Raw genomic sequence first — 24,081 nt, forward strand, 5'->3', positions numbered from 1 at the left:
GAAAAAGCATACGATTCAGTCTTAGGAGTTTCTATTTTCCATGATGGCTAATCTTGGGTTTGGAGCGAGATGCATTGGATGGATGAAAACCTGTGTTACCAATGCAAGAGTATCTATTTTAGTAAATGGCTCTCCAATTGATAAATTCTATCCACAGAAGGGGTTGCGGCACGGTGACCCTTTGTCACCATTTCTGTTTAACATTGCTACAGAAGGGTTAAATTTATTGTTGGAAAGGGCAAAGAGTCTGGGTTTATTTAAGGGAGCTATTGTTGGATCTGCAAAATTGAAACTGTCTCATCTCCAGTTTGCCAATGACACTATATTGTTCTGTGAAGCTGAGTGTGAGGAGATTGTAAATGTTAAAAGAATTCTTAGATGTTTTGAGGTAATGTTAGGGCTAAAGATAAATTTTCATAAAAGTGTGGTGTGTGGAGTTGGAGTTAATGATAATATGGTTTATGATTTTGCTTCAACACTGCATTGTTTATGGCAAAAGTTACCTCTAAAGTATTTGGGATTACCATTGGGTGCGAATTCGCAAAGGAAGAAGACTTGGCAACCTGTGGTGGATAAGGTTAAGTCAAGGTTAGCTATGTTGAAAAGGAAGCTCTTGTCATTTGCTGGAAGGCTAACTTTGGTAAAATCAGTTCTGGATAGTATCCCTGGTTATTATCTTTCTTTATTCAAATTACCCATTGGTATTGCTAAGGAAACTGATAAGTTGAAGTCAGCTTTCCCATGGGTTAGTTTAGAGTTGAGAAGGAAGATTCATATGGTAAAATGGAAGGATGTTACAATGAGCAAGGACCAAGGAGGGTTAGATATTAGGAAGGCAAGGGATACTAATGTTTGTATGTTATTAAAGTGGTGGTGCAGGTGTGGGGTGGAGGATCATTCACTATGGAAAAAGGTTATTATCAGCAAGTATGGGTTTGCAGGTGGCAGATGGTTACCACTGAAGGCTGGGGTGGGTAAGGAATCTATCTTGTGGAGTAATGTTCTGAGTGTGGAAAGATCTAATCCGGAGCTGTTACAGTTCTTTGGGTCACAGTGCAAGATTGTGGTTGGGAATGGGTGTAGGATTCAGTTTTGGCATGATAGATGGTTTAGGGATTTACAGTTGAAAATAGAGTTTCCCAGATTGTTTAGGCTCTTCATGGATAAAGATGAACTGTTAAGTTCCTTTATGCAGAGGAGGGACAGTGAGGGTGATTGGAGGCTTCAATTTAGAAGGTCATTATTTGCTTAGGAGGAAGAAAAGGTAAAAAAGATGCAATTGTTGATAAAGGATGTTCCTAGGCTGACTGTGGATCTGCAAGATGTGGTGAGGTGGGCTGCATCTCTCTCTGGTGAGTTTACAGTGCTATTTGTGAGAAATTGGCTTCTATTAAGGTCTGGACCTAGGTTACTTGTTCCTAGGATGATTTGGATTAATGAAGCTCCACCCAAAGCACAATTTATAAGTTGGTTGGCTTGGAGAGGTAGAATCAAAACAGCTGCTGTTTTGCAGAGATTTGGAGTGTTGGGTCATACTGCTGTGACTGATTGCCCTTTCTGTTCAGCTGTTATGGAATCTGTGGATCATCTTTTTGTGCAGTGTTTTCAGATTTGGAAGGTTTGGGGATGTTTGTTACAATGGTGGAATCTCTGGTGAGTATCCCCTACTACTATGGATGAAGTGCTATCTAGGTGGTTGGGAACTAAGCACAAAAAAGCTGTAAAGAAAATCTGGCTGCTAGTACCTATAGCAATGTTATGGTCCACTTGGAGGCTAAGAAATGAGGTTGTGTTTAATGGCAAGCAGCCAGATATGAATGCGCTGTGTGAGGTTGTGAAAGTGCATGTTGGGCTATGGGTTAAGTTCTTCATGCCTTCTGTCCAGTACTCTGTGCATCAGATTGTGGAAAATCTGAGTTAAGCAGGTTTTGTATCTGAAATGGCTAGGTGTTGGTGGGTGATCTGCATAGTACTTGATTCACAAGTGGAAAGACTTGAAGGAGCATGCAATTAATAAATCAAATTTTTTGCTGGTTTGCTGGTATTGGAAGTGTCGGCTATGGATTGTTGCTGTTGATTTGTATGGGCAGTGATCATTTTGAGTTGGTTGCTGTTGATGATATTCTTTGTGGTTTTTCAGATCTTGCTGATATGGTATGCTGCTGATCTGTGTGGATAATGATCTTTTGGAGTTGGATGCTACAGATTGGTGTTTTTTAGTTGTCGTTCTGGTTTCTTGATGGTTGGTAGTTTGGGTTGGACTTTTGTATTAGTTTGCTTAGTTCTGTACTTGGGTGAGGTTAGTTTTGGTGTTTTGGGTTGGTTCCTCACCAACACTTGATGGTGTGCTAGCATATGATTGAACGATCTTATCAATGCCAACCTAGTTGGGATTGATTTGAGTCGTCATGATGCTTTTTGCACCCATCCTCTTTTTCTTTTATTTGATGTAATAGTCTTTTGTTTCATCAACAAAGTTCCTTTTATTTTGTTGATCAAAAAAAAGAAAAGAAAAGGAGATTTAATCAAAATCCCCTCATAATAAATTTTAAGGCATTAAGAATAAGCATAAATTTTTTTTTTTGAAAAATCCAACATATACCACTATTACCAAAATATTAAATTTTAAAATAATATAACTTTTGATGTAGATGTCGATTTTTTAATAAAATTAGTATTTTTAGAATTCTCTCATCAAGATCTATCAAATAAGATCTATGTTGGCTATGAAATTCTTAAAAATAAAATAAAATAAAAAATATTATTATCTTTGAAATTGATGTAAACAGTAACATGTTACTATGTTTGATAATAACATGTTACTTTATTTGACAGTAACATGTAACTTTGTCTTACAGTAACATATTACTCTGATTCATAGTAATATATTACTCTGGCAATATTAATGAAGAAAAAAAAGATCCATTCTTAATTATATGTTTTCTCCTAAGGAGATTTATGAAGTAAAATAAATTAGGATGTCTTTTTCACTAAATAAGGGTCTAATGGAGCGTTTTGGCTAAATTTATCTATTATGAAACTCATATAAAATGAATTTGAACCATATTAAAAAAACAAATATGAAATATTTACTTGGACGAATTCTCTATATATACAAAACAAAATAGGGAGAATTACATATCAGTGAGGTGCAGGAAAAAAAAAATTCAAAAAGGTAAAAAAAATTATGATTTTAATTATCAATATTTGTGTTTAAAAAAATGAATGGTTTATTTCAAAAATATATTTGTCGTCTATTTTTTTGGAGACAAGCTATAAATGAAAAAATTATGATAGTTGGATCGAACTAAATTTTTTTCATGAATAATATACATTGTGGGCTTCACAAAATATACTGTTTAGATCATCGAAACGAGACCCGTATTGGGCTCTACAGACCTCTCAAATTCGGTTATGTTGAGATTCTAACATGAGAAAAATCCAATCTAAAAAAAATTATTCTATTCTATAAATTGTTACTAAAAAAATTCATTTAACCATTATCCTTTTAATAATATCAACCTGACATCTAAATTATTCGATTTTTACCGTATCGTTAATTACCATCTACAATGTAGAGAAAGTTACAAAAGACTTGACTACTCTTTTTGCCTTGAAACTCAAATAGTCAGGCCGGCTCTACCTGTAATCTATTGAACATGCGGAGAACTGTGATTTAATTTACGGAAAATGTCTCGTAACTCAAATTTTATAGCTCAAAAGTGGCTCAAATGGCCAAAACGACGTCGTTTTGGCCATTTTTATGTTGTTCTGTACTCAAAACGACGTCGTTTTGGCCATTTGAACCACTTTTGAGTCACAAAATTTAAGTTACGTAGCATTGTCGTTAATTTACAAGTAATTCAAAAAATAAATAAATAAACGAACGGACGGACCTACCAGATAAAAGTCACACCGTTGTGGTGTTAAATCCCACATCGAAAAATTCAAAATGTTACAATTATTACAAGTTTTAGTTAGCATTATTCTAGTTTATATGACTTTAGGTATAGATTACTTTGGATGAGTTTTCCAATCGTTTGTTAACGATGGAAGATATTTAAAAGAAGGAAAATTTACCCATAAGTCCTAGTTTCTGAAAAGTTGAACCATTTAGTCTTAAAAGTTTTCTTATGCTCCATTCACTGCTGGAAAACAGATTTTTAGTGGCGTTTGAAACGCCGCTATATCTTTCAAAAACGCCGCTAATTCCTTTTGCGACGTTTAGTACCAAACGTCGAAGCTGCGGCCGTCGCTGTATCTTTACGACGTTTTAAAAACGTCGCGATATTAGAATAGGCGGCGTTTTTAGAAACGCCGTGAAATGTCCCTACCATGACGTCACTATGATTTTAGCGACGTTTTCAAAACGCCGTCATATCTTTTTAAAAAAAATTGGCCGTTGACCTTTTGGAGTTTAGGTGGCGTTTTAAAAACGCCGTGAAATCCTCTTTTTTTTTTTTGAAATTATGCTAATTTTATGTGATTAAACTAAAAAAATACCTATAATAAAATTGAATAGCCGTAATATGAAATAATAACTCCCATTCAAATTATAAATGCAGCATTAATTCACTTTCCTATTCAATTTAATATCCAATCATCATTACCCACAAAATAACATATTCAAAAATTAAATTCATAATTCTCAACCAAAAAATCAGCAGTCCTATGGCAGCAAAAATCAACACCAGCCAAAAGTCACACATAGCCTTGTTCTTATCAACTAGACCAACTTGTATTACAAAAGCTTTTGTAAAATAATTTGCTTCCAAAAAATGAAAAAATGGATCATTATCCACATCCATACTAGATCTACCAGGTGTCTCTGGTGTCTCTGGGCGCACGCAAGTTTTACATGTTATAATCTGAATGGAGGAAGCTTTCATATGGCGTTCCGTAGAGTGCTCTCTGGATATCATCCCAGTTCTCAATGTGTTGGGACAATGAACCTTTGTGTATCTTCACTTGCTGACTCTTCAGATCCCTCTGTGGAACCCTCAGAAAATCTTGGACATCCTTCAATTTCTGCAAAATACATGGAAAACAGTACTTTTGTATGGAAACAGAAAGAAAAATAAAAATAAAAATTGGCATCTTTTTAGGATCAACTGTTTTATAAGACGATGAAATGTCTTACGGTGGAATTTTTTATTATGTCCTCGTAGTATAGGATAATGTGTTGGGTGCTCTTGAAGTATTCTAAAGCTTTGGCAGTCATTTCCTCTACTTGCCTCAGATTGCGGATCAGCAGTGTTGTATCGATTGTAGGTTTATAACTTGCAAGTATTTCTGCCTGAAACAGTATCACTTATTCATGACACAGAGAGAAGGAGAGGGAGAGAGAGGGGGAGAGAGAATGACTTGTGAGAGAGAGAGACCTCATGGGATGAATGCACATGAGATTTGTGTTCCGTTCAGTGGCTTAGCATTTTGATCGTAAGAGTTTGAAAGAATTGAAATCATCCTGCGCAGAAGATTTCTTCTGAAGAGAAAAATCAATGAAACGCCCTTGGTATTGAAATATTCTACAATTTCTTCATGATGCTGCATTAAACCCTGCATTTAAAATAAAAAAAATAAGGAAATCGTACTGTGGTTACATCAATTCAACATGCATGCAACAGAGGAAATTAACATTACAAAACTGAATTATAAGTTCATACACATTATTAATAACATCAGTAAGTAATGAGTGTGGTCAAATTGCATAATTTCAAGGTTGTCCGTGTCAGAAAGATGGAAAATTTAGCGGAAAACATGTTTTTTTAACAGGTAAAATTCTGCAAAATGAAAATTACAATGTTATCAATCTTCTGTTTAATCTGTTGCAAAATAACAGTTTAATCATTTGCCAAAAAGAAATTATGAAAGTTTGAAACTCATACTATATTCAGCACATTTAAAAGAAGACCATGGACCTCACAATTGAGTAGTAATAACTTGATCCACAAGAAGGTTTATCAACTCCAAGTCTGATTGCAGCATAAAATCAACACATCTGAAATGGGACAAGTATATGGGGGGTGTTTTAGCTAAATTGAGCTTAGCTTTTTCAATTTGGATGCAATGTATAGACTCCGTCAACCAATCCTAAAGTCAAGGCATTGAACTAACTGTCGCTATAAGTTGCACAAACAATTCTGGGGAGAGATTGTTGACAGCGATGTTTTAATAAGTTTAGAAAATACAGTTTTAGAGGAATAAGTCCACAGAATGATTTAGAACATACGTCATCGAGCAGAATTACAGAAATTTTGACTTTGCCAGAAAAATTAGATTGTATGTTTATTGGAACCAGGATTGGAAAATTTGGGGGCTAATTCTCGGTCAAGACACATGCGATTACTTTATTTTAGTACATCAGGTAAAATTTACTTTGTAATTAGAACATTTGAGAAGTGCCTCTGTTTGTTCATCCAGAGGAAGTCCTTTTCCCCATTACTTTTCTTCCTCCTACACTCTGTAGCTCTTTTATTTAAAACAAAGAAATAAGTAATATTAATAATTTGAAACCTCCCATGTCAATAGATGCGCATTGAATTAATTAGGATTTTATTCGATGGATCTATAACACCACCTCAATCTCTTTGGTCATTACGTTTAGAGTGGTGCAACTCCTGTCTTTCTCCTATTTGTCCTAGTCATTCATCTTGGAGGAAATATTAACCTCCATTATTGTCACAACCCTCTATTCATGTATAAGAGTGCATGAGGATTATATTTGTTTGTTCTCATAAAGAAACACCCTATTTACCAATAGTGTGTGGAATATCTGTGATTATACTCAACATTATGTAATTGTTCTATGCAATAATTAGAAGATTACAGCAGGTTGCCTAACAAACTCACACCTGAAAAGCTTAATTGCTTGTCAAGATAATTCAATCTTCCAATCTAAGCCTAGTTTGACATATATAAAAATATTTATATGATAATTAATCTAGGGTGCTTTTGTCAGTGTAGCGTGGAACAGTTGACAAAACTATAAAATCAAACAATCATCATGTTCAGAGTTTGTATCAACTCTTAAGCAACCCAAGAATGAGGAGAGATCTGATTATTGAGACTTACACACTTCAGCTATGGTAGACATACCTATAATAACTACTAAATTGATGGCAAGTTATCTCATATGGAAAAATTGATAAACTAATTTGTAAGACAGGAAAAAGTTGAATAATTCCACCAAGGCATCACTCACCTGATTAAGCATCCATTTCAAGCCAACTGCAGCGGTGCACTCATTCTTGGAAGCACTGGTCAACCAGTCAAGATTGTAGATTTTATCCAAAGTTTCGACTATTGTTGAGATATTACTCCTCCGGACTTTTACAGAGAAAATCTCTCCATTGGAGCTTATGTTTATATGACTATTTAATAATGTCTCAAACCATCCACTCCCGGATCTCTGAGTAGAGATTATGGCAAAATATCTCACCGGGTTGCATTTACACTCATCCCTAATTATTCACATCACCATATATCAGTACATTGATATGAAATATAGACTCAGAATGACAATAATTAATGCCTTACCTGCTAAAAGTTTTGGGTTGCGGATAATGCACATAAAGTTTTTCCCATGTTTCTATAATAGGTGGCTCACACGGTCTTTGGATCACTTGAACATTTAGCAATCCAAAATTTGTGCGGGTACTGATTTGCTTTAGACAGATTGAGCAGATATAAAGACCACATAGCATTGCAAATGTCAAGACAATCATTCTCAACACCAACGAGGGTTTCTTTGGAGCCTTCGTAATTATAGTATCCTGAAATTGGATTTTATCTATCAGTTGTTAAACCGTAATTGATGTAGTACTTACAGATATTGTAATACTTCATTCCAATAGATTAACCTCGGTATCTCACCAATAAGCTGGTTACGAGCAAGGTCCCTACAGAATAAATTTACACAAAGACAAGGCATACATATATATTAGCCAAGACTGGAATTGAACTTTTGTGAGCATTCACAAGCTGTTCAAATGTTGTACCGATCATCAACAGTTCTTTATAGCTTCCGGATTGAGTAATTTCTCCACCTTCTATAACCTAGGGAAAAAAAACAATTTATTCTATGCAATGAATTGAAAGCTAGTATGTAAATACAAGAGTGGCAATTCAAAGTATTTCATTACCAGAATTTTGTTAACCTGGGAGAGAAATTCCACTTGATAAGTCACTAAAATGACAGTCTTCTTCTCCAGGGCAGTCATAACACAGTCCTGCAGCTACATCATTCAAAAGTTGGTGACAATGAGAGATCAACTACGTCATACATACCACATGCCTCAAAAGAGATCAACTTTGTCTCTGTTATATTATCTTTGGGTGCATCACCCGTGCTCAATGCACCTCCCATTGTCAATTACCAAAATAAAATGAGACATGAGATAATACCTGAGGTGTATCTGCCCAATTACATAAGTTGTTAGAAATAAGTATATATAAAAGCAATAGCATAGAGCGGATAATGAAGCCTGAGAAGTATTTGGAGATTCTGAGAGACACTCCAGGCAAGAAGTATTTGGAGATTCTGATAAACACATACATTTAACAAATTAGTTAATGAGAGTTCACATATATAATATTATGAGCAACACATAACTAAACAAACAATGGCCCTACCTTCTTCGGAAAGCACTAACATTTTGCACAGCACTAACATCTCACTAGATTTTTTCTATTACTGCTCAACTATCTACTAGAGTCAGATTTTGACATACTAGTGCATGTCAGTGCTCGATTTTACAAGCCATGTCATTAGTGGTGGATATGTAAAATGAAGTGATATGTGATGCACATAGTAATTACTATGATGCAGAAAGAACGACATCAAGCTTGAATTCTAGAAAAGAATTCAGTTGTACTTTCGTATATCATCTATAATCCCTAGGGTTCTTCAGTTGCAAAAATTGTCAAATTTATTCTATTTAGGCTTAAATTATGACTCCTAAGCAAATGAAAATGAGATTTTCAAAGAAGGCCCAAGTTTCTAAAGTTATGAAGCACCTAGAATATAATCACTTTTGTCAAAATGTAAATTTAAATATAAAAGATACCTGCACTTGAAGTTGATCCTTTGCTCTTTAAAGTGGAATCATTTACTGAAGGCTCTTCATTAAAAGGAAGAAGATGATCATTAAGAGCACCCATCTGATGTAAGCAGAAAGTAGTGCAATACATAGAGGTTCTCTATCCTCGAAACAAAATAAAAAATAAATGAATTCTACCAATGGATCAATATCTGGAAAAATTATTAACAGATCACAATTGCCCTTCAAACACAGCTTATAAAGAATTTTCCATTTTTATTGTCCACCTATCATTTTCTAGTAATTCTTACCTCTATTGTAAACAATTTTATCGACATAACATTTCTTTTATATGGTTGTTTAATCATGTCTTAAATGAGCTTTTCCACCAGAACATACATAAACAAATAAAGAAGTGCTAAACTTTCTAGTGTCAACATATACAGTGTGATGTGCGTTCCTGACTCATATCAAAGGTAACTCAAGTGCGTGTACGAGAGCAATAGACAGAAGAAATTACATCTAGGTTCTTACAACAGCTAAAATGAGTCTGCAACTCAATAATATGCCCATTTCAGATGTCGAGCACTTTGAAAGAGTCTGCCACCACTTTGAGCTGGTTTCTCACTCGTCTCCACCGTCTTTCATTTGCTCCCACGATTAGCGTGTCTCCCTATCCAAAATTCCCAGAATTGAACGTTATTAGAATTAAAAACTAACAAGCCACCTAACAATTCACTTGGTATGTGAGAATTAAACCAAAATTCCCAGATTTGGTTATCTATATTATTAATAAAAAAATCACATTTTTTTTGTTGCCCACTAACATCACCAACCCTATCAGCAAGGTGTTACACACTACAATACAATAATCTCGGACGATCAGAGAATATTTTGAGTTGGATGGTAAATGCAAGTTTATAATTGAAATTCATCATTAGCGAAAAGTTACTAAACTAGAAGCATATAATAATTTGGGAGTTATAGATTAAAACCAAGAAAGTGATATCATCATCTGATGCATTAACCGTACCATTTCCAATTGCTATGGTTGCAAAAGCTGCTCGAGAAAAGTTTGGAGATGTAAGTGCATACTCAAAGGTATAATAGTTTTTCCCATCAATTGTTCGCTGCATTCGATAAAATGTCATAAGATACATATTTGGAGCTCTAAATGACGTCTAATTTTCTTGGTTTAGTTAAAGCAGGGTGGGTGAAATGTTGCAAACCTCTTGCATGTCAAATACATTTACCCTCCAATCTGATTAGTAAACATGTAACTTACCCTCCAATCTGAGGGGTAATAGTATGAATAGCCATCTGATTTGTTGACAAAAGCTTCATAGTTTTGTGGTATTTCTATGCAGAAAAAAAAAGAAAAAAAAAAAGGCCCAATTAGCACACATTGATGTAGTATTTCTAAAAAACAAAAATTATGCATAGGATTGTAAGATAACATAAGCGAAATGCCATTCTTCATGAAAATAATGTAATCATAAGAGCTTGGAGAAATGCATTAACACAAACACCTCCATCTCAATTCAAACTAATTGGATGGGTAGTTTATGATTTGAAGGGAGAATAAAGCACTCTCTCTCTCTCTCTCAACAAGGCTAGGGGGGTCAAGCATTCGACTCTCCAATTGTCTTTCCTGTGTTGTTGGCTTTGTTATGTGCATATGACAATGTGTTGGACTTTTTTTTTTTCATAGTTGAATGAATGTCCTGTTTGTAAATGATATCCTACAAATTGACAAAAAAAAAAAAAGGAAAAAAAATTAAAAAACCATCATACCTTCAGCAAAGAGTGAACTTGCAGGGCATGAACTCAAAGCTAATGCTCCTACTCCCAACAGTATTGCCCTTCTCTTAGAATTTCCTGAAATTTACCATTATATAATCCAAAGCAAGAATCAAAACAATCATATCTCACAAGAAGTTAGTTTATACATTCCACCTTTGGCATAACCAGCAATTTTGCATCAAATTTACAGCCCTAATTTCAGAATTCACAAGACCAGAAGAATTTGTTATGAAGTAAATTCTTCAAGAAATCATTATTACATCAAAGACATATAAGCAAATCCCATGTCACTCATACAAAACAAGAAGTAAAATACTTGAGCTATGTTTGGATATTGGATATGTGAAGGGATTTGTAGGGAGAAGAAAAAGTGAAGAGATAAAGAGTGGTAATCTTACTGTCTTCATCATAAGTTGTGTCTCCTGAACATGTGATAATGTTTTGTGGAAAAATTGCAGTAACCCTAGTTCAACTGTATGAATGGGGCACATTGAACTGAAAATTGTGAAACATTGTATATAATTATATATCAAATTCACATACATATATTTATATTGAATGAAATTCACATATAGAGCAATTAGGCTGACCCTATTGGAGGAGGATGATGATGATGGGGCCAAGGTCATTGAGAGTGATGAAACTGCCATGTCTGACTCTAAGAAGCTGCTCTTGACTTGCTTTTAGTTTGATTAATTTGAAGTGGGTAATGCAAGGATAGTAGAGTTTCACTTGCTTACTGGTCAGAGGCTGACAAAGTTTATTTTTTGCAGCCCCAAAAATTGGATAAGAAGTTTATTAAACAGAGTCATTCACATTAATGTAAACACCAAAAACAAAACAAACAAAAAAAAACCCACAAAGATGCAACTACAACCACCAAAATGTTACACAAACTTAGCAAACCCGTCATCAACTGGCTTCAACGCCTCCTTTGGGACCCTGATTGGTGCCCCCTTACCCTTGGCAGCCTTCATTGTCATAATTGAATGCCTTAAAAAGTAAAACAGCCTTAGATTAGAACCCAAAATCTACACAGTAATTTATTCCAGCAAACTGTTTTTCAGTAACTAAACAGACAGAATCACAGATTTGAAGCTCAAATAACAAACAATCAACAATCAAATTAAACTTCATAAACACAATCATATACATACATATATACACACACACACACACATATATATATATATATGCAATTTGTATAGATCAAAAAGAAAGTAGAGAAACGAAACATACCTTGAAGATCGGCGATCTCGCGGTGACAGTGAGGAACAGAACGGAACTCAAGAGGAGAATCAAACAACAGAACAACAATTTCTGAACATCATGAGCGGCAATTTCTGAAGGCACATGCACAAATACCTTCTGAATCACAGATCTGAATCGCTGAGATGACCTTCGATTTCGATTTCAAGATATGAATCACTGAGACCGATGTGAATCGCTGATATCTGAATCACGATCTGAATCGAACTTCGATTTCGATTTCGAGATATGAATCACTGAGACCGATCTGAATGGCTGAGATCTGAATCACGATCTGAATTGAAATCGAAGTGATATGAACTCAGAATTTTAAAATTTCGAGATATGAACTTCGATTTCAAGATCTGAATCGCTGAGATGAACTTCGAAATCGCTCTAATGAATCACTTCGATTTTTGAGGATTCTATTGATAAGCAACTGAATCTGTGATAATCAGGGTTTAGACAGCGGAGAGGGAGAGAGAGATTATTTGTAAGTGCATCGGCTCAATTTGGGAGTTGAGATTCTCAGATTGGAAACGGGCACGTGAGACAACACGCATTTGAAGGCGTAAATAAACGCCTCTTATTCATAAAACGGCGCCGTTTCAATTAAAGAAAAATAAGGCGTTTATAAAACGCCGTTAAATATTAAAAATAGTGGCGTTTCAAAAAACGCCGTTAAAAAAACGCCACCTAAACCCATATTTCCTGTAGTGATTTAGTCCCATTTGCACATCAATCTAATGTTCGAAACATTAATCTGATGTTCGAAATCTAATGTTCGAAACATTAATCTGATGTTTGAAACATTGTAATGGGACCTTTCAGTCTATAAGAAAATTTTTAGGACTAAACAGTGTATAAGTTATTAATTTAAGATTTATTGGTGCATCCCCCTTAAAAGAAGGGTTAATTTATTTTATTTTTTAAGTTATTGTTATTTTATTTATTTTACCTTTTAGATTATTAATTTCATCTATTTTGTCCTTAATTTTTTTTTTTTTATTTTAGTTCATATGATTCAATTAAAAATAATCCGTTCAAATCAAATAACGGGCAGAACCAGCCATAAATTTTATTCAGAGGGTCTGAGGTAATTTTAGAGAAGTCTGAGTAGATAAATCTGTTCCGAGACTTCTTGATTTTTTAACCAAAGTCACCTTTGTTAGGAGTAATATATCACAAACTTACCATTATCAATTCAAAAATTACTCAGAAATTTATCTCTATCACTCATCACATGAACCCCCACACTAAACAAATTAATCTCTACCACATAATTACTCACTCAAAAAATTCTAAATAAATAAATCTGAGTTAGCAGACTTTCTTTCGTTGTTTTTTTTTTTTTTTTTATTTCTAGAAACGTACTTTCCCCTTTCCCTTTTTTTGTTTTTTATTTATTTATTTATTTATTTTAACTAAGGTACTTTACCCCTTTGTTAGTGAGGGAGAGACTGACTTAGTTGACCAATGATTATTTAAAGAGTTAGTGACATTCTCATAGAAAAATTGATAACTTTCTAATCAAAAGTCTTTGGATTGAGAAGTATGTGAAAACCGAAGACAAATGCAAATTGTATTTTTGTTATTAAAAAAAAAAAAAAAAGCACATTGTATTTGAAAATCTTAGCGTCCGCTCTTAGTGTATACTATGAATAAAAAATTAAATTAATTTGGTAATTATAATTTTTTATTTTATTATATTTTTTTTCAATAAAAGAATGATTTATTTTTAAAAAATAATATTAGTTGTTAATATATTTAAGACAAACACCATAAAATAAAAGGAGAATTTTTTTAAAGTTTTTGGTATTAAAATTTTATAGAATAAATGACCTGTAATATTTTCATAGTAGTTGGTGCCCCTCAACATTTTTTCAGAGAAATTTCGATCTAGAGAAATTTGTTTCTCTAGTTTGAAATTTCTCTAATTTGCTCAATTTTTCTGATTTTCTCTGTATTTTGAAATTTCTCTACATTAAAATTTCTACGATGTGTTTATAAATTTCTCTGTGTTTTGATCAATCTTCTCTAATTACTTATAATTTTCTATATATTTCAACCAAACCATAGAAAATTGATGATATATCCGCACCAGATCGATCACCCAAATCAGCAACAACAACAAAAACCAATTTATGAATCAAAAGATGAAATTCACAGTAATTTCACAAAGTGAACTGACACATGGCCTTAGAAGCCAACGCCGCATAAACCGCTACAGCTACATCAGGGCCGGCCCTGCCTTAAGGCAGGTAAGGCTTGTGCCTTAGGCCCCATATTTTGGCCCAAAAATAGGGCCTTCAAATTTAAAAAATTGTTATAGGTTTAACCTTTTTTTTTCTTTTTTTTTTTGGTTTTAAGATCCATTTAAAGGGCCCCAAATGTTTTATTGGGCCCATGTATAATTTAGCCTATATTTATTTATAAATGTGTTTGGCCCATATTTATTAAAATGAAAATATATAAATAAATAAATAAAAAACAATAGGGCCCCTAAATTTGGTAAAACATACAAACATATATAACATAGGGCCCCTAAATTTGGCCCAAAAATAGGGCCCCTAAATTTGGTAAAATATTATAGGCTCAATTATTTATTTTTTTTTTTGGTTTTAAGATCAATTTAAAGGGCCCCAAAATATTTTTTTTGGTCCATGTATGATTTACTCCATATTTATTTATAAGTGTAGTTTGGTCCATATTTATTAAAATGAAAATATATATTAAAAAAAAAGTGTTTGGGCTCAAGAAAAATAATACATACTATATATGGGCCATATTTTTTTTATTTTTTATTTTTACCTTCTTTATCTATTAGATTTTAGTGGAATAAATAATTTTGCTCAAATTTTTTTACCTAGGTCTTTATCAATTTTAATTGAATAATTTTTTTCTAATTTTTTTGTTCTAATTTTGTTTTATTAAATTGTTTTATTTATAATTTTAATGATTATATGTGTAAGTATATTTTTTTATGGTTACAAACAAATAAAAAAATTGTAACTTATCGTTTTATTCATGAATTTTTTTTCAATATAAAAGGGCCTCCATTTTCGAAATTCGCCTTAGGCCCCGACGAACTCAGGGCCGGCCCTGAGCTACATTGGCCGCCATTGCCTCAAAAGACGACGCCATGGCCTTCATTTGATGAAAGTAGTGTCTGTATCTTCTGCCCATCTAAGAGAAAAACAAATCGTTGCAAGTTTTGTGTCAATGAAAGTTTGAGAATTTTACAGCATAGAATAGTTCCAGCGTTTGCTTGTTAGTTTTTTCCTTCAATAAACTTGATTCCCCCGTTTTTCCCACCTAGGTGTGTATGTGTTGCTGCGGTAGTCTTTGTTTTTGGTGTTTCAGGGCCCGGTTTAACTATTTTATCAGGGGTCGTCCATGTTCTTCATTCGTGCGCTCTTTTGCGAGTAGGAGCTTGAGGGATGAACTCTGGTTCAGGTTTGGTGGAGAAGTATCGATGCTTTGTTTGGGCGGAAACATGGGTGTCGTAGTCGATCCAGATCTGTCTGGTTTTCATTCGAGCGCTCCTCTTCGAGTGAGAGTTTGAGGGGTGAACTTTTTCCTAATGTTTGGAGGTGTCCCGGCGGTTGGTCGGTGCGTGGATTTGCAGTGGGTGTGAGTAAGAAGAAGAGGTGTGAGTAAGAAAAAGACCTGGTGGGAGTTGATCTGTGGGTGAGTTATGGAGTTGCAGCAGCATCGAGTTTTTTCCCGGTGTTGGCTATGGAGCCTTCTCGGCCGGTTTAGCAGCATAGGTGTGGTTGGTGAGGTGTTGCAGCAGCTCTGGCGGTGTGGGCTTTGGGAGTTGGGAGTTGCAGCAGCTTAGGGGTGGTGTGGGCAGCAGCGTAGGCGTGGGTGGTGAGGGCTTTGGGAGTTGTAGCTGGAGAGGCGTGGGTCTTGACAGAGTGGGTTGGTGTTTGGACTTTAGTTTGGGTGGTTCGGGCAGCTTGGGTGTTGGTTTAGTTAACTTAGTTTGTTTTGGGTGTTTTGGTGGATTGATTATGTGGAGTTTCTTGTATTTTTTTTCTAGTTAAGTCTTTCTTGACTTTTTTTTTGTTTTAAAAATTGAGAGGCTAAAGGGTTGGTTGTATGGATGCGAGTAGCAGTAGTAAGGGTATTTTTATACTTTTCGAACCTTTCTCGATGCATGTCATCTTCCTATACCTTTAATTTCATGCTGTTAAATGAATTTTTTTTTTTTTTGCTGATAAAAAAAAAAAACATAGAATACAAAGATTTTGATAAAATAGAGGTAGGAATAGAGGTTTCTGAAATTAAATGGAGTTGCCACAGTTGTCACCATGTGGGCATTAATAGAAAGGCCCTCTCAGTCAATTAGTTCAAGATATCGATTCTCTCCACCAATTTCATGTTTCTCTTTCTAGTCTGTTATTCTGGTTCTGTTATTCAGCAGAAGTTCTTCTATCCCATCTATATTCGGGGAAGAGGAGAGAGAGGAGGTGTGATATATGGGTGTAGGTGAAGGACCTTAGGTTACAAAAAAAAATATTGTGAATCTCTTTCATTACTAAAATTTGGAGACGGATGTTAAACTAAATATCACAAAATAAAAAGGTTACGTGATTATCAAATTAACTTTTTTTTTTCTTCATAAATAATATACACTGAGGGTCCTACAAAATAAATCTCATGTACCTCTTAAATTCTCTCAAACTCAAATTTAAACTTGAAAAAAATTCAACCTACCCAAAAATATCTGTTTGGATATGCAACAATTGCTTCTAAAATGGTGAATTCATTATTAGCTTACTTAAATTCTCAAACCCTCTCAATCCATTGTGTCTTTATTCCTCAATCAAATCCTATCCTCATTTTTCAGTGTAATGGAAGCTTGTATGATGAAAATTTAGATTTTGATAATGATATCTTCGTTTATAACAAACCTAGAATTGAAAACATAAGTTTTAGTGCTTAAAATTGTCGTTTTCTTTTTTTCTTCAGCACGTTTCGGTAAACAAGGTCAAAACTATTATTATAATTCGACAATCTACAACAAAAAAGTATAAAATGTTTCGAACTTCAACTTCCAAATCAAAATAGATTTTTTGACAATCAACTTCCAAACCAAATTAAAATTTTCCATTATCAATTTCTGAATAAAACACATTCGTTAGACATTGTATTCCCGAACCGACCTGTTGTTATTTTTTTGGACATTGTCAACCTAATCCAAAAAACGATTGAAATTGGTAAAAAATTATAAAACTTTAAACAAACTTATGAAAAGCTACGAAAATGAGTAAAATAAAATTAATATATTTATTGAATTAAACACAAACCTAGAATGATATTGAATGGAGTGTTACAATAGGGAAGATTGAATTAAAAACAAGCTGCACTTTTTCAACCGTCAACAATGTACAAACGGCACCATGTTTTTTTTTTTTTTAACGGCACCATGTTTGAGTGTGTACATTGTTTAGGATTTGAATGTGCGCACTATGTTTTGGGTTTGTATAAGATGTGTATACAATTTTACAATTACGGCATATTTGGAATAAAAAATGTATGGATTGAGCAAAATTAAGGTTTTGTTTGGTTTGTACCTAGAGATACAATTTTTGATAAAAATCTCAAAAATTTGTTTGGTTAAATAATTTTGAAAAAAAAAATCCAAAATTACTTTTCTCTACCCATGAATCAATCATTTTTTCTCACTTCCCTCTCTTTCTCTCACAATCTACACATCAATCAATCGTTTTTTTTCTCTCACACACATTTATTCAACTATATAAAAAAAAATTAAATTAAATTAAATTAAATTAACCCAAACTCCAAAACTCAAACTATTCTCAAATTATACAACCAAACAAATTTTCAAATTTTGTAAACTTTTAAAAAAAAATTACTTTCAAAATTATTTCACAAATACAAACCAAACATGGCCTAAATATTTATAATATTTTTACATGTGTGAATTGAGAAGAATGTACACAAAGTGAAAATAATGTGTACCGGTGTGGGAAGGGAGATTGGATTGCTTTGGTGATGATTTGGGAGGGAAGATTGATAGTCCGAAGGGTGTAGTAATCCCCCTGAGTAAGGGGATTAGCTTGACTGGATTTTGATTGGGATTAGGAAAATAGTGAGCTGATTGAGTCTATTTTATATAAAAATTATTTTGTAATTTTTTTTACCAAGTACACCTGTTTGTTTTAATAATTGTTTTAATTTTTTTAATATAGACATAATTTATTTATTTATTTTATATAAAAATAATTTAACAATCGCATCTCTAACCATCTCCCACACTATCATCAAAACACACATACTTTTACTTAATCCCCTCACTAACAATTTTCACATTAATAATATCTTCACTAACAATCACATCTAACGTAATCCGCCAAACAAACGTGACCTAAACTATTCTCAAAATATACAATTAAACAAATTTTCAAATTTTATAAACTTTTTCTAAAAAATTACTTCTCAAAATTATTTCACAAATAAAAACCAAACATGGCTAAAATATTTATAATATTTTTAAGTGTACGAATTGAAAACGATGTACACAGAATGGAAATAATGTGTAGAACTAAGTTCCCAACGATCCGTATTAAGAGCCAATCTCAAGAATGTCGGTGTAATTTATCCAAACATCTATATAACAAAAACAGTAGTCTACATGCATGGATTTGATGTCATACCTTTCTCGTTCAAAAACAGGGAATACCCACTTTGACCAAATCACAAGATTTCAAACAATATACCCCAAATTGAATACACTTTTCCTCATCTACATACTTCCAATCCCATAAATTTTCTCCATCACAACAATGGCTTTCCAATCACACATTCAGCTTTCTTGTCTCTCAATTATCACATTTTACATTCTTCTCGCAACTCCTTGTGCAACTGCACTAAACTTCAATATCGCCAAAATCGGTCCCAAAAATCTCAACGTTGACATAACCACCAATGGAGACTCTTACATCTCCTCCAATGGCGTCCACTTCGCAGCTGACAAGTACGATACCAACTTAAATTACAAAGCCGGCAAAGCTACCTACATCAAACCGCTTCACCTCTATGACAGTGTTATTCCGGCAAGTTGAACGACTTCACCACCTATTTCTCCTTCGTGATTGATTCGGATGGAAGTTCAACTTTCGGAGATGGGCTTGCATTCTTCCTTGAACCTTCCAATTCTAGCAGCACCGCAGACACCACTACAGGCGGTGCCATTGGGCTTCCAATCGATCCGTCTTCATTGAAAGCCACTAGCCCATTTGTCGTTGTGGAGTTTGACACCTTTCAGAATTCTTAGGATCCACAAAGCATCACTCCTGCTACTCATCTTGGAATCAATATCAACTCTATTCAGTCTAATGTGACTAAAGTATGGTACAATGACATAGTTCATGGGATAAAAAATCAAGCCGTGATTAGTTATCGCTCTGAGTCGAAAAAATTGCGTGTTGTTGTCCCTAGCACTATCAATAATGCCATAGTCAGACACGACCTTTCTTTCAAGGTTGATCTAAAGGACTACTTGTCAGAATGGGTTACAATCGGCTTCTCGGCTGGAACTGGTGCGTGTATTGAAAAAAATATTGTTAAGTCATGGAAATTTAGTTCAGGTTTTTAAATTTGAGAAAAACAAAGTAAATGTTATAGCTCTAAGGGCATAAGATAATCTTAGCATTAAATAAGGTATTTACTAGCTATAAATGAATAATTGGAATAATTGTTATTATTCCTTAGATGGATATATACATTTCTATTTGGTATAATATGTTATGGATGCATCTTATAATACGATTTTGTAATATTTTATCAGATTGTGGATGTTCTATTGTGTTGTGTATAAATGAAATAGATATAAGGTTGTAAAATGATCCACCTGATAAAACAACTGCACGAGTCAAAGCCAGCCATGCCTAGCTACAGAGTAGCAGCAGCTTCAGCTGCAACTGCAGCTCAATCACACAGCAGCAGCAGCTGCAGCTCAATCATAGAGCAGCAGCTGCTCAATCACACAGCAGTGGTAGATATAGAGCAGCAACAGTTCTGTCAAAGCTGCATCCTATAGCAGCTCCAGCTTCAGCTCCAGAGTTCAATAAAGCCTGCAGTTATTAATCTGTTAGAACTATAGTTAGCTTATTGTAAGCTTGGTTAGGTTAGATAGTTAAGATTAGGCAGTTAGATTAGTGATCTTCTGTATATCTTATGTCTATATAAGGCATAAAGATCTTCTGTATAATTCATTGAATGAAATAAATCTGAAATTCTTTACCACCAAATTTTTTATTTAAAAAAAATAAAATTATAATCTACGCAATCTTACAGCCTCAATAATGTCATTCCAATATTTTCTATCATCGACAATTACCTAAAGAAACACTCATCGAAGCTTCTATACTCTTTTTTTTTCCCCCCCAAAAGAAACACTTACTAAAAGCTTCTATACTCAATTTTTATTTTAAAGTCAAAGGAATTGACAACAACATAGGCGAAATGGCAAACAACGTGGTGGGAGAATTTTTGACTTCAAGATGTCATCCAAGACAGGAAGCACTCGTCAACAAGTTATAAATCAAAACCTAAATTACATTTTGCACTTTTGCAGTTTATATTTATCTCATTTTGTTTTTTGATCTTTTAATTATTTTAATCAACCTCAAAACTTTGAGTGAAGTAGCAATTTGGACTATTTGCATAATGTCATTTTAAAAACTAACATAATGAGTTACATTTGGCTTCTCGATTTCAATTGGTGTATTTTTTGAAAAAAATGTTGGCTAGGAATGAAAATTTAAATCAAGTTTGTAAATTTGATAGGAAGAAAGGAAATTTTACGCGAACCATATAAACCATAAATCATAACAGTAATTCTTTAGTCCCAAACCTTCACTCTCCCACCTAGGCTCACTGCTGGCCAGCTGCTGCCAATGGCCATGGCGGGTCGGCTAGCCGTTCTCTGTGTGTGATCACTACAAGAAAATGCATTTTTGCCGACCATTTTTGGCTACCAAAAACAATTTAGTCGCCAAAAGTCACGGAATTGGCTACCAAAAATAATATTAGTCGGCAAAAGTCAACTTTTTAGCTACTAATTTTTTTTAGTAGGGGAATGTTGATTATTAGCGACTAAAAAAAATTTAGTAGCTAAAAATATTACAATTGGCGACTAAAAAAATTTTTAGTAGCTAAACATATCACAGTTGGCGACTAAAAGAAAATTTAGTAGCCGTAGAGGTACCTTTAGCTACTAAATTGTTTGGTAGCCGAATGAAAATAAAAAAATTAATTTTTAATCTTTGGCGACCAAAATTTTGGTCGCCAAATGTTAAGTTTCGGCGACAAAAATCCTTTTTGTCGCTGTAGACCTACTTTTGTCTACTAAATTGTTTGGTAGCCGAATGAAAATAAAAAAATTAATTTTTAATCTTTGCCGACCAACATTTTGGTCACCAAATGTTCAGTTTCGGTGACAAAATTTCTTTTAGTCGCTGTAGACCTACTTTTGGCTACTAAATTTTTTGGTAGCCGAATGAAAATAAAAAAATTAATTTTTAATCTTTGCCGACCAAAATTTTGGTCGCCAAATGTTCAGTTTCGGCGACAAAATTCCTTTTTAGTCGCTATAGACCAACTTTTGGCTACTAAATTGTTTGGTAGCTGAATGAAAATAAAAAAATTAATTTTTAATCCTTGCCGACCAAAATTTTGGTCGCCAAATGTTCAGTTTCGGCGACAAAATTCCTTTTAGTCACTGTAGACCTACTTTTGGCTACTAAATTGTTTGGTAGCCGAATGAAAATAAAAAATTTAACAAAATAGTTATTTTATTTTATTAACAACAATACCATTAGTCTCCACTTGAAAATTTGACTAAACAAAACATTTATTTTTATTTTTATTTTTATTTTATTTTTATGAAGAGGTTGTACACCCACCATCCAAAAATATTAATATCTTATTTTATTTTTTATTATCTCAAAATATTAATTTTTAAAAAAATTAATTATTAAAATAATATGAATTTCTTATTTTGTCCTTTTTTTAAACCCATTAATAATACAAAAAGTACAATTATGACAATTGTTATTTCTAAAAAAATATACTATGAAAAGGTAATTTTGAAAAATTAATATTTTTTAAATGTAATAATTGTATTATAAAAAGAAATTAAATTCTGAAAATAGACTATTATTTTGAGATGGAAGAAGTAGTCGGCTTTCATTTGACGGGTTGAACACATCTTTTAATAATTGGGCCCTCACGCGAAAGGTATGCTAAGATGGGCAACTTGTTATTGTTTGTTTGTCGATAGTTTTACATTGCAAAAATTTAAAGGCATAGTTACAGGTCAGTCTGATGAATTTAATTTTTAATAATAAATTTATTATTTTTAAAAAGTACAATTAAACTATTTATACTTTTTACATCATCATATTTCAATAACACTAATAAATTAAGAACAAATCAAAATTCACAAATAAAAGACAAAATATCCCAATTATTTATCATTTTAATAAAATTTTCAATATTATTTTTTTTTTTTGATCAGCAAAGAAAAATTTCATTTAACAGTATGAAATTAAAAGTACAGGAAGATGGCATGCATCGAAAGAGTTTCGAAAGTATAAAAATACCCCTACTACTGCTATACGCACCCATACAACCAACCCCTAAGCCTCTCGATTTTTTAAATAAAAAAGTTAAGAAGAACTTAACTAGAAAAATTAAAAAACATGAACCCACACACAATCAACCCACCAAACACCTAAACCAAACAAAAGAAACTAAACCAAGACAACCAAAGCAGCCCGAACCAAGCCAAAACAACATCTAATCAAACAACTCCTCTGCCAACATCTAATCAAACAACTAAACCAAGACAACCTTAGCTGCTGCCCACGCCACCCCTAGCTGCTGCAGCTCCCACCTCCCAAAGCCCACACCCGAACTGCTAAACAAACAAAACCACACCGGCCGAGAATACTCCATAACCACCACCTAAAATTTTCAATATTATTACCAGTACTAATGAAATAATCATTTTACAGACACAAAACATATATTTAAAAAGTTTTAAAAAAAATTCATTATCAAAATGAGGGCTAAGTGTGTAAAAAAAAATTCACTCATGACTTATGAGTAAATAAATATGATTTGTAAGACTTATTTTTAAATTTAAACTTTCTAAATATTTCTAAATTTTGTAATTTTTTTTTCACAAACTGAGTCATAAAACTCCAATAAAGTAAAAAGTATAAACAATAAATAAAATTAAAAAATATTAATTTAACAAGCCTGATCTATTTTTCACATCTCTAAAAAAATTAGCAGCAAAAATTTTCACAAAATTTTATCTTAATTTGAAATTCCCTCTCAAATTGGGGATTCCCCCCAAAATTTTGCCCTAACCCTTCTTCGTTTCTCATCTCACTCTCACACACAACTCCTTCTCATTCCTCCTTCCTCACGGACGATTTTGTGTAAATCCAAAGTCGCCACCGCCTGAAATCCAAAGTAGCTACCGCCGACTATTACATTCTCACCAGGTAAGTTGGTTTCACTATTACAAAAATAGTTAAAGATCACACTTTGACAAAAAAAACTATCTCACTTTTATTAGAAGTGTGATAAAAAAAAATTCGATTGATGTTTTAATCACACTAAATTAGATTGAGTGTGATAATATTTATTTTTTATGTCACTTTTTAATTAAGTGTGATTATATATATATTTTAATCACACTTCTAATTAAGGTGTGATTATATATACACTACTACAATAATATTTATTTTTAATCACACTTTTTAAATAACTGTGATTATATATATATACTTTTAATCACACTCCCTAAATATGTGATTGTATAAAACACTTTAATTTGATTTTAAATAAGTGTGATTACGTATATTACTACCATACCCCTCTCTATATGTATGTATGTCTTTATCTTTTTGAGTTATTTTAGGGTTAGGTTCACACTCACATA

At 33.3% G+C, this 24,081-nt stretch overlaps 1 non-coding gene across 1 annotated transcript; it reads right to left on the bottom strand.

Moving 5' to 3' along the window:
- Nucleotides 1-4,532: 4,532 nt before the first annotated feature.
- Nucleotides 4,533-11,633, bottom strand: LOC114314492 (uncharacterized). The gene is made up of 12 exons (XR_014360903.1): nt 11,435-11,633; nt 11,243-11,339; nt 10,836-10,919; nt 10,327-10,400; nt 8,145-9,201; nt 8,001-8,058; nt 7,876-7,901; nt 7,540-7,775; nt 7,205-7,463; nt 5,382-5,559; nt 5,141-5,296; nt 4,533-5,028 (listed from the first exon to the last, which is right to left on the bottom strand). It is a non-coding gene; the product is annotated as an uncharacterized LOC114314492 (transcript).
- Nucleotides 11,634-24,081: the final 12,448 nt, after the last annotated feature.

The sequence above is a fragment of the Camellia sinensis genome, chromosome 2 (genome assembly GCF_055761805.1).
Source record: "Camellia sinensis isolate YWXY chromosome 2, ASM5576180v1, whole genome shotgun sequence".
Taxonomy (NCBI): Eukaryota; Viridiplantae; Streptophyta; class Magnoliopsida; order Ericales; family Theaceae; genus Camellia; species Camellia sinensis.